Here is a 12177-nt window from a genome sequence, read left to right as displayed (position 1 = left end):
ATTCCCATTTAATTGCTAATCAAAATTTATACTGCTACATGCTGCTTATGTAAGTACTAAGATGTACAAGGAGAATTTGGGAGCTTCGTGGCAATTGAGAATGGAGGTGAACAGGGCTAAAAAGTGTGACCATTTCTGCAGGTCAAGGGCAATGAGGTCAGTATAGGTATTCATTGCCTAATCAACCCATTCAGAGATGTTATTACACTTTGTCCCAATGTGAGACTTAAACGTGGGCCTCCTGGTATGGAAGTAGGGATCTCGCCACAAGGGCCCTTATGGGTAGATTAAAATTAGGTTCGTTAGGAGCTTCATTAACAGCATTTTAAAAGGACACTGACAGGTATTATCTGGTCAATGGTCAATGCTAGCTTTGAGTTTTCTAAGCTGATGGGTCTAATTTAATTTCTTGGAAGCATGTAGCCGTAATAGGTCTGATGCCTTGAGATACAGGTAGGCAAATCACCCTCTGTATCCATGTGTGGGTGTAGATAAAGGCTGCCCCTTTCATGTATTCAATAATATTACTCAAAGTACCAAGCCTGATCAGTTTTCTGCATTTTTTCAATTTAAATTTTTTTAAAAGTTGGTGAGTGGATGAAGTGTGAAAGTACTAACGTGCTATCTCAGGTACTGACCCTCAAGTACAGCCAACTGTTTATCTCAAGCTAGAAGATCTTCGATTTGCCTTTCACTTTGGTAGCCTGCCCACCATCCTTCCATAGTTGAAAATATGGTGCTGGAAAAACACAGCAGGCCAGGCAGCATCTGAGGAGCAGGAGAATCAACGTTTCGGGCATAAGCCCTTCTTTAGGAAGGCCGAAACGTCGATTATCCTGCTCCTCGGACGCTGCCTGGCCTGCTGTGTTTTTCCAGCACCACATTTTTCAACTCTGGTACTCCAGCATCTGCAGCCCTCACTTTCTCCACCATCCTTCCATGGACAGAAATTGGCTCACTCCCAACTGAAAATGTTCACCTTTGCGAAAACCGTAAAGTGACAGTCTCCATTAAGTTTGGGAACTGGAAATTGTCCAAACACCTATTTCACAAACCCAGAGGTAAAATTCAGCACCATCTATTTATTTAACAGAGCAAAGACGAATATATTATGGCTCATTATTTAGATAATAAACAAACTGTTTTGCTTTCAGGATGTTGACTATTTACATCTCGAAGTTACCAAGTCCAGTGAATCTGTATCTGTGTCATGACCTGTGCTGTATGCATGTAGCACTTGCATTTTGAAACATTATAGTCAATTGCATCGAGATATGTAAAGTTCCTTGAGAGCTGTAAGATTCTGTAGCAATCTTACATTGAGATTACTGTCACTTAATTGTAGTGGATCACCAAACATGCGTAGCAAGTCTTCATGATACCCAAGATCTTCTCTGCAGGAGTTCCTCTGTCAGCTGATTGATCATTGAACATACATTCATACATTCATCATAAGATCAGAAGTGGGGATGTTCACTGATAATTGCATAATGTTCAGCATTATTTGCAAGAGCTGCTCGGGAGGATTTAAACTAGTAAGGTGGTGGAGGAATGGGACCCAGGGAGATAGTGAGGAAAGAGATCAATTTGAGACTCGTGCAGTTGAGAAAAGAAGCGAGTCAAACAGTCAGGGCAGGCAGGGACAAAGCAGAGAACAAGGTAGAACTGATAAATTAAACTGCATTTATTTCATTGCAAGTGGCCTAACAGGGAAGGCAGATGAACTCAGGGCATGGTTAGGAACATGGGACCTGGAATCTCATCACAATTACAGAAATGTGGCTCAGGGATGGACAAGGCTGGCAGCTTAATGTTCCAGGATACAAATGCTACAGGAAGGTCAGAAAGGGAGGCAAGAGAGGATGGGGTGGGGGCATTTTTGATAAGGGATAGCATTACACCTGTACTGAGGGAGGATATTCCCAGAAATATATCCAGGGAAGTTATTATTTCGGTGGAACTGAGAAATAAGGAAGGGATGATCACCTTTTTCGGATTATATATAGACCTCCTAGTATGCAGAGGGAAACTGAGAAACAAATTTGTAAGGAAATCTCAGTTATCTGTTAGTAAAATAAGGTGGTTATGGTAAGGGATATTAACTTTCCAAATATAGACTGGGACTGCCATAGTGTTAAGGGTTTAGATGCAGAGGAATTTGTTAAGTGTGTGCAAGAAAATTTTCTGATTCAGTATGTGGATGTACCTATGAGAGAAGGCAGGGCAGGTGACTGAGGTGTCAGTGGGGGAGCACTTTGGGGCCAGCAACCATAATTCTATTAGTTTTGAAATAGTAATGGAAAAAGATAGACCAGATCTAAAAGTTGAAGCTCTAATTTGGAGAAAGGCCGGTTTTGACAGTATTAGGCAAGAACTTTCAAAAGCTGATTGGGGGCAGATGTTCACAGGTAAAGGGACAGCTGAAAAATAGGAAGCCTTCAGAAATGGGACAATGAGAGAAGAGATACAGTATATTCCTGTTAGGGTGAAAGGAAAGGCTGGTAGGTATAGGGAATGCTGGATAACTAGAGAAATTGAGGGCTTTGTTAAGAAAAAGAAGGAAGCTAATGTCAGATATCGACAGGATAGATCAAGTGATTCCTTAGAAGAATACAAAGGCAGTAGAAGTATACTTAAGACGGAAATCAGGAGTGCAAAAAAGGGGACATGAGATAGCTTTGGCAAATAAAGTTAAGGAGAATCCAAAGGTTTATTACAAATACATTAAGGACAAAAGATTAACGACGGAGAGAATAGGGCCCCTCAAAGATCAGCAAGGTGGCCTTTGTGTGGAGATGAACGATACTGGGGGATACTAAACGAGTATTTTGCATTAGTATTTACTGTGAAGAAGAACATAGAAGATGTAGGATGGAGGGAAATAGATGGTGACATCTTGAAATGTCCATATCACAGAGGAGGAAGTGCTGGATGTCTTGAAATGCATAAAAGTGGATAAAACCCCAGGGCCTGATCAGGTGTACCCTAGAACTCTGTGGGAAGCTAGGGAAGTAACTGCTGGGCCCCTTGCTGAAACATTTGTATCATTGATAGCCACAGGTGAGGTGATAATCATCTTACTGGGATTTTATTGTAGACCTCCTAATATGCAGAGGGAAATTGAGAAACAAGTTTGTAAGGAGATCTCAGTTATCTGTAAGAATAATAGGGTGGTTATGGTAGGGGATTTTAATTTTCCAAACATAGACTGGGACTGCAATAATGTTAAAGTTTTAGATGGACAGGAATTTGTTAAGTATATACAGAAAGTTTTCCAATTCTGTATGTGGATGTGGTGCTGGAAGAACAGTGCCACTATTTAAAAAGGGTGGTAAGGATAAGCCAGGGAACTATAGACCAGTGAGCCTGACATCGGTGATGGACAAGTTGATGGAGGGAATTCTGAGGGACAGGATGTACATGTATTTGGAAAGTTAAGGACTGATTAGGGATAGTCAACATGGCTTTGTGAGGGGGAAATCATGTCCCACAAACTTGATTGAGTCTTTTGAAGAAGTAACAAAGAGGATTGAGGAGGGCAATGTGGTAGACGTGATCTATATGGACTTCAGTAAGTCATTCGACAAGATTCCCCATGGGAGACTGACTAGCAAGGTTGGATCTCATGGAATACAGGAAGAACTAGTCATTTGGATACAGAACTGACTCAAAGGTAGAAGACAGAGGGTTGTGGTGAAGGGTTGTTTCTCAGACTAGAGACATGTGACCAGTGGAGTGCCACAAGGGTTGGTGCTGGGTCCACTACTTTTCGTCATTTATATAAATGATTTGGATGTGAGCATAAGAGGTACAGTTAGTAAGTTTGTAGATGACACCAAAATTGAAGGTGTAGTGAACAGCGAAGAAGATTACTTCAGATTAAAATGGGATCTCAGATTAAGATGGGCCAATGGGCTGGGACGTGGCAGATGGAGTTTAATTGAGATAAATGCGAGGTGCTGCATTTTGGGAAAGCAAACCCTAGCAGAATTTATATACTTAACGGTTCGGTCTTCGAGAGTGTTGCTGAACAAAAGGACCTTGGAGTGCAGGCTCATAGCTCCTTGAAAGTAGAGTCACAGTTAAATAGGATGGTGAATAAGATGCTTGGTATGCTTTCCTTTTTTGGCCAGAGTATTGAGTACAGGAATTAGGAGGTCATGTTGCGGCTGTACAGAACATTGGTTAAGCCCCTTTTGAAACACTGTGTGCAATTCTGGTCTCCTTCCTATCGGAAAGATGTTGTGAAACTTGAAAGGGTTCAGAAAAGATTTACAAGGATGTTCCCAGGGTTGGAGGATTTGTGCTATAGGGAGAGGCTGATCAGGCTGGAGCTGTTTTCCCTGAAGCATCTGAGGCTGAGGGCTGATCTTACAGAGGTTTATAAAATCATGAGGGGCATGGATAGGGTAAATAGACAAAGTATTTTCCCTGGTGTTGGAGAGTCCTGAACTAGAGGGCATAGGATTAGGGTGAGAGGGGAAAGAAAAAAAAAAGACCTAAGGGTCAACCGTTTTACACAGAGGGTAGTGTATGGAATGAGCTGCCAGAGGAAGTGGTGGAAGCTGGTACAATTGCAGCATTTAAGAGGCATTTGGATGAGTATTTGAATAGGAAGGGTTTGGAGGGATATGGGCCAGCTGCTGGCAGGTGGGACTATATTGGATTGGGATATCTCAAAGGCATGGACAAATTGGACCGAAGGGTCTGTTTCCCTGCTGTACATGTCTTTGACTCTATGACAAGTGAGAGCTCGGAATCCTGCAGTGAATAGCTCACCTACTGACTCCTCAATATCTGCCCATCATCAACGAGGCACAAGTCAAGAAAGTGGGGGAATACTCCTCCCTTGCCAGGAAGAGTGCAGCTCCATCAACAATCAAGAAGTTTGAAACTATCCAGGACACAACAGCCTGGTTGATTGCCACCACAAATATTCAGTTTCCATTGCTAATGTTCCGAAGCCACAGTATATGCTATTAACTATAGAAATTCACCATGGTTCCTTAAACAGTGCCTTCCACATCAAATTAGAATGACAAGGGTGACAGATATATGGAAACACCACCACCTACAAATTTCCCTCCAAGCCACTGACCCTCCAGACTTGGAAATATATCACCATTGCATCTGTGTCACTGCAACAAAATCTTGGAATCCCCTTCCAGATAACATTTGTACCTACTCCAAATGGTGACAGTTCAAGAAGACCACCACCTTCTCACTGGGCTGGGCAATAAATGATGTACCGGCCAATAATACCCAAAATCCATGAATGAATAAAAAGAAAAATAGAGAGCATAGAATTGGAGGTACAACACTCATACAGATTGAGAATTGGACAACAGACAGCAAACAGAGAGGAGGAATAAACTTATCAATCTCAGGATGGCAGACTGTTACTGTTGAGGTGTCAAAATGATCAGTACGAGGTTCATAGCTGTTCAGGATCTATGTTCAAAATTTGGATATGGGGAACATGTGTAGTATTTCCAAATATGTAATAGCACAAATGTTAAGGAGAATCTACAGGACTTTGGCCCACTAAGTGAATGGGTCAGAATTTGACAGATAAATTATAATGTAAATAAGTGTGAGGTTATCCACTTCGATAAAAAAAGAGTATTTCTTAAATTGTGAAAGATTTGAAAGCTTTGATGTTCAAAAGTTGGCATGCAGACTCAATGATCAGTTTGTAAGTAAATGGCTTTCACTGTGAAGGGGCTTGATGAAGAAGTAAAGCTGCCTTGCTGCACTGTAATGGAGTTGGCATTATGTTTAAAAGTTAGTTGAAGTGAGTGAGTGGAACCATGTCCTGGTTTTGGACTAGGGTGTTGTTTTTGGAAAGAAACATTGTGCAAGTTGCAGTACCCCTGTGCTGCATTAATAGAACAGGTGTAGTTTTTTTTTATATGAACTGTTACAGTTTAAGGGCGAATACAACTTTACATTCTCTCACTAGATTTCATGTCAACATACGATCATAACAACATAAGAACTAGGAGCATCTAGTCCTTTGAGCCCACTCCGCCAATCAATAAGATCATGGCTAATCTTTTCGTGGACTCAGCTCAACTCACCTGCATTTTCACCTAATCCTTTAATTCCTTTATTTTTCAAAAAGGCATCTACTTGTTACTGGAGTAGTGTCAACTACTTCCCTGGGCAAGGAATTCCATAGATAAGCAACTCTCTGGGTGAAGAAGTTCCTTCTTAATTCAGTTCTGAACCTGCTCCCTCTAATCTTGAGGCCATGCCCTCTTGTCCCGGTTGAACCTACTGTAGAAACATCATCTTTATTTCATAAGTTTATATGTTTCTACAAGATCTTCCCTCATCCATCTGAATTCCAATGAATATAATCCCAATCTACTCAGCCTCTCCTCATAAGCTAACCCCCTCAACTCCAGAATCAACCTAATGAACCTCCTCTGCACCCCCTCCATTACCAGTACATCCTTTCTTAAGTACCTAGACCAAAGACTCTGGGTGTGGTCTCACCAGCACCTTGAACAGCTGCAGCATAACCACCCTGCTTTTAAACTCAATCCCTTTAGCAATGAAGGACAAAATTCCATTTGCCTTCCAAATTACTTGTACTGCAGACCAATCTTCTGCAATTCATGCACAAGGACACTCAGGTCCCTCTGCATAGCTGCATGCTGCAACATTTTACCATTCAAGTAATAATCTATTTTGCTGTTACTCCTTCCAAAATGCATGACTTCATATTTACTAACATTGTATTCCATCTGCCAGACCTTTGCCTACTCACTCAATATATGTGTTCTTCTGCAAAGTTTCACAGTCCTCTGCACACTTTGTTCTGCCAGTCATCTTAGTGTCATCAGCAAATTTTTAAACCGTACACATGGTCCCCAACTCCAAATCATCTGCATAAATTGCAAATAATTGTGGTCCCAATGCCAATCCCTGAGGCACACCACTAGGCACTGATTGCCAGCCAGAATTGCACTCATAACTTTGAAAGATTAAGTGTGTATTTTAAAAAAAACTTTGTCTCCCTTATATTTATTAATCCCATTTGTTCCTACCTCTCTAACAGATCTCCAGATACGACTGAAGCATTGAATTAAACATTGGAAGTTTTCTATTTCGGATTTAAGCTGGCATATTTTGGTCATGATTCTTAAACTTGATCAATTAGTGAGATACACAATTGTTTACAACAATTGCAGATCAACTGTAGCGTGCACAAAACTGGTTTTTATTTCTCGAGATTGATTTTCAAAGTGGAGGTACAAATTTGGAAACAGGAATAATCCTGTCTCTGTCACAAGGTGAAATGTTTTAGCAATCCAAGTGTTATGTAGCCTGGAGAAAGGCCAGAGTTGTAAATAGTAATAGGGTGCTGTGTCCAGAAAAAGCAAATTAAAAGATTTGCCTCCATTTATATTAAAAAATAATATGAAACCTCATGCTCAGAATACAGTCAGTGGTTCATTGATATGCAGTTAAACTTTATGACCACTTTAAAGACTTCCCTCACTCTCACTTCCAGCCTCATAAATTGCCTGTTCTTCCCTTTAAGAATAAATTTCACAAGTCCTACACACAGTTGGATATTAAAAGGATCTAGTCATGCAGTGGCAATGTCCCCACCAATAAGACAGGAGACCTGGGTTCAAGTTCCACTTGCTCCAGAGGTGTCTAATAACTGAGGCTACCATGAAGGACTCTCATTCTCAACCTCTCCCCTCACCTGAAGAGTGGTGACTTTCAGATTAAACCACCACACCAGAGATTAGCCCTATGGTCAGATAGGACTATGGTGACTTTACCATTTCAATCATGTGAAATTTATTCTACAGTTTATCCATTACGCTTTTTTCATCTGAAGACCTATCCACATTTACAGTATTGATTTTTTACTTGACAGCTTACCAACTGTCAGAAGTAAATCTGGCAAACTCATTGTTTAATTTGTAATTATGCTTTCCAATAATTGCACTGTCATAACCCGCCTTAATGAATTACAAACAACTTCTGCTGTAACATTTCATGAGGAGCTGTAAAGAATGAAAACACATTCAACTAATATTTTAAACTCACCACCAATCATGGTCCTTGCCTTCATGCAATTGGAGTAAAATTTGCCTACCATGAAAACTAGATGCTCAACTAGGCTCTGGATGAATCCACAATCATATCAATTCCTCCTTAATGGGTTGCATGGCCTACTTCCTGACCTGCTGTTGTTGCAATGGTTGAAGGAGAAAATGGAAATGGGCCACAGGCAGCCATTCTTCCCAGTTTCTTCCTCCACGTAGTCCCTGGTGGGAACCAGGAAAATCTCAACTCTAATCACAAAAACCTTCAATGAGAAAGTACAATGGAAAACTGACAACCTTGTTCATTGTTGACCTCAAAATCAGGTAAATAGGTTTATCCTGCAAATTTACCAAGACAATTCATCCAGAAATTCCAATCAGGGCTGGAAATAGATTAGAAAATATCTAATTATCCACAGATAACATGTGCACTCAGGATTCCTGGACAGGGGCTTTGTATGATTAGAACAAGGCCCAGAAGGATCTCATTGACTATGAGATTGTTGATTGGGGCTGTTAATCTGGGACCATCAGGGATCCCTGGCTGACAGATATAAATAGGAGATTCAGAGAGTCTCCTCATTCTAGGGACTGGCTGGCCAGAGCCCATATAGTGTGTACATGTAAATAAAGGGTGATGATATGCAGTTATTTCAGGCTTGCAATTATGAATCTATTCATGAATTCTCAAATCACAGGAGAGAAGAGCTTTGTGGAAATGCCAAACATTTTTATAACAGTGAGTGCTGTATACTGTAGGCTAAATGTCCAACTTGCATCCTCCAACAGTAACCCTCAAAGTAAGGTGAGTGTGCAGGGTGCCAGGTAAGTAGATGAATGCTTAGTGTAGTTTGTGATGGCTGTGTTGGATAGGGCATAGTCAGTCTGGCTGGGTTTTAGGTCAGTGGTTCTGTCTCAGGTCAGATTGGGATGGAGGATGTTGGTTCAGAGTGGGTGTCAAGTCATCAGTTCCAATTGGCTGCCAGGTCTAAAAGGGGTCAAGTAGAGAGGTTGGGGTGACATGTCTAGCAGATATAGCTGGTGGAGTTTGGGATGGGTAGTGGTGAGTTGGGGATGGGTTCCTTTTAATAGTTACCAGAAATTAGTGTGGAATCTTAATTTTCTAAAGTGTTTTTGGTAACTACTAAGCTGAAGTGAGTTGGAACTATCTAAATTCTTTGACTTTAAGGGACATTTTTCAGAAGGTTCTGAATACAGGGCAAATACTCATTAGAATTTTCAATTTCCTGGTTAATTCTGTGGAGTTTGCTGCATCAGGACATCCACATGTTCCTGACATAAAGACAAGTCTTTCCTGCTACAATGATTATGCAGCCAAAGAAATATCTTGGCCAACACTGAGTTCAACATCACCAACTCACAAGTCATGGGCAGAATTTAAAACATAGGTGTGATGGCTGGCTGAGTGTTCCAGAATCAAAGGCAAAGTTATAAGGAAAGTGCTGTGACATTTTTAGTATGCAGTGAAATGTGAACTGGTATCTTTGTACAAAATCTGACAATATAGCTCGTTCTCCTACAACACATGAGTCATCAACATGATTTGGCTGTAACGTGATTGGTGAATTGGGGAATAGTTTTTAAAAAAATGAATGGGCAATTATACGATTCCATCCCCAGTCACCTTAAGTCCACTCTCAGTGTTTACTTCAGTAACCTCCTGCAGCTTTGTATTCTCCCTCATTGTGAAACCATCTGCAGTCCCCACAATGCTTCAGATCAGACTACTCTTTCTCTGTAATCTCCTGCACTCCCAACAACCTTTCCTATTTATGTTACTTCCTTCAGATGTCTCCAGCTTCCTGAAACCTCTTCCTGCCATTGTAAACCTCTCTATTTCAGCACCATCCTCCTTTGCTTAAACCCTCCCTATTTTGGTAACCTTCTCCAGTCCCTATAGCACTCCCATGCTGTGGAAATGTCTTCAGGTCCCTACAGTCCTCCCGACCTTTGTAACCTCCTTCACTACCATGAAGCCTCACAATTACTGACCTTCATTTTGAACTTTTTTCTCATTATTTTTAAGTGGCAGTTTTTGAAATGCAGGAATTGGTTTCCAAATGGCCAAAATGAAGCCCTTATCATCAACCTTTATGCATCCAATGGAGTTTCATTGATTCTGTTGTTCTCTTCAAAGGATTATATAATGAGGAAACAGACTGCAGATTGGTACTGACATGGTGGCACAATGGTTAGCATTGCTACCTCACAGTACCAAAGACCTGGGTTCAATTCCCACCTCAGGCAACTGCTTTCGTGGAGTTTGCACATTCTCCCTGTGTCTGCGTGGATTTCCTGCCACGGTCCAAAAATGTGCAGATTAAGTGCTTAATTGCCTGTAGTGTTAGGTGAAGGGGTAAATGTAGGGGAATGAGTCTGAGTGGTTGCTCTTTGGATGGTTGGTGTGGACTTGTTGGGCCAAAAGGCCTGTTTCTACATATAAGTAGTCTAATCTAACAAATTCAGAAACACCTTAAGGTGTTAAATTTATTGTATTATCTCATTAAAATGTATGATTTTGACACTTATTTAGACTATGCTAATATTTGTGTTCAGCTAACTATTATTGACTTCAAGTTTTACTGATATTTTTGGTGGCTTATCCCTAACCCTGTTTTTCCCACAGGCACCATTAATTCTATTGTATGATTTTCTATGACATGAGATTGCACAAGAACACAACTACCATGTTATAGCGAACAGATTATGTAAATAACCAGCACAAGGCATGAAAATGGATTCTGATGATACATAACATTGAAATATTAAATGACCATACAATGAATAAAATAAGCTTTTACCTATGCCTGACCAATACTTCTCATTATTACTTTATAAATAGCAGATAATTACTGTATTGTGTCTGTAAAAAACTGAACATCAATAATATGCATTTTCTGGATCATTAATTGAAAATTTTTGTAGACCATTCTGAATGTAACAATATCAGTAACATTGTTTGGTGTCTTTCAGATACTGAAGGCTTGATTATATGAACCTGATGAATTGCACAAATCACAACATAGTTAAGGATGAGGAAGGTCACTTTTTACTTATCTGGAGGCATATTAAGGAACTGTTATTGCTTGACAGGTTGAAGTCTGTCTGCTCACACTTTACACAATCTTGCTTTCCTTATTTTTGCACAAGTCTCTATTTTCAGCTCGAGGTTAGGGAGGGGAATTTTTGGGGGGCAAATAAAATGTTGTGGTTCCAATGACTAGCAAATAGGTTTTTCACATATCTAATCAACTGTGAAAATTAGAAACCTAAAAACTTTCTTTCATCAAATGTAATTTATGTAAGACAACTGAAACAGCTGTGAAAGCCTCCAGTTAAAGTTAATAGTTTTAAATAATGTGGCACATAATTATTATGCACATGCACTTCATAAATAGTGTCTACAATGAACTATAAATTGTGCTTTTATTTGTTTCTCAATATGATCATTTTTAAAAAGAATTATGACCACAGAAAAATGCAATGATAAAACTCACCTATTTATATGGTTTTTGTTCTTTTTTCACTCTTTGCTGACTGAGATCTGCCCAACATGATACTTCCTTTAACTTTTGGTGACAGTGCACATGAACTGAGAAAGCCAGTAAGCAATGGGGATCATAAAATACTGTTGAAAATGGTAGAAAACAGTGAGGCAGTTCAATGGGGTGAAATGGCTGAAGGAGCATGAAGTCAAGGAGTGTTTGTGCCTATACTTTGTAGATTATAAGATAGAATGTGTGAGGAGGTGGGATGCCCTTGAACAGTTGAGAGGAATATCGGTCCTAAACCAATTCTGGTCAAGATTGTTAAACATGTCCAGAATAAGATTAGAAACAGTCCTTTTGTATGGACAATTTGTGGGATGAAATCAAGAATTATAGGCAGCAAGGATTTCATTTGCAAGATTTAGAACAATGAGGTTAGACTTGCATTTAAGTAGTGTCTTATGTTGATCAGAAATATTTCACAACACCAGATATATGTTTTAAACCTCAAGGTCTCCCAAAGAGAAATATGATGAAAAGAAAATATTGATTGGGGGAGAAATACTGGAGAAGACATTAGGAGGAATTTTGTGCTC

The sequence above is a fragment of the Hemiscyllium ocellatum genome, chromosome 7 (genome assembly GCF_020745735.1).
Source record: "Hemiscyllium ocellatum isolate sHemOce1 chromosome 7, sHemOce1.pat.X.cur, whole genome shotgun sequence".
Taxonomy (NCBI): Eukaryota; Metazoa; Chordata; class Chondrichthyes; order Orectolobiformes; family Hemiscylliidae; genus Hemiscyllium; species Hemiscyllium ocellatum.
This window is presented reverse-complemented; position numbering follows the sequence as displayed.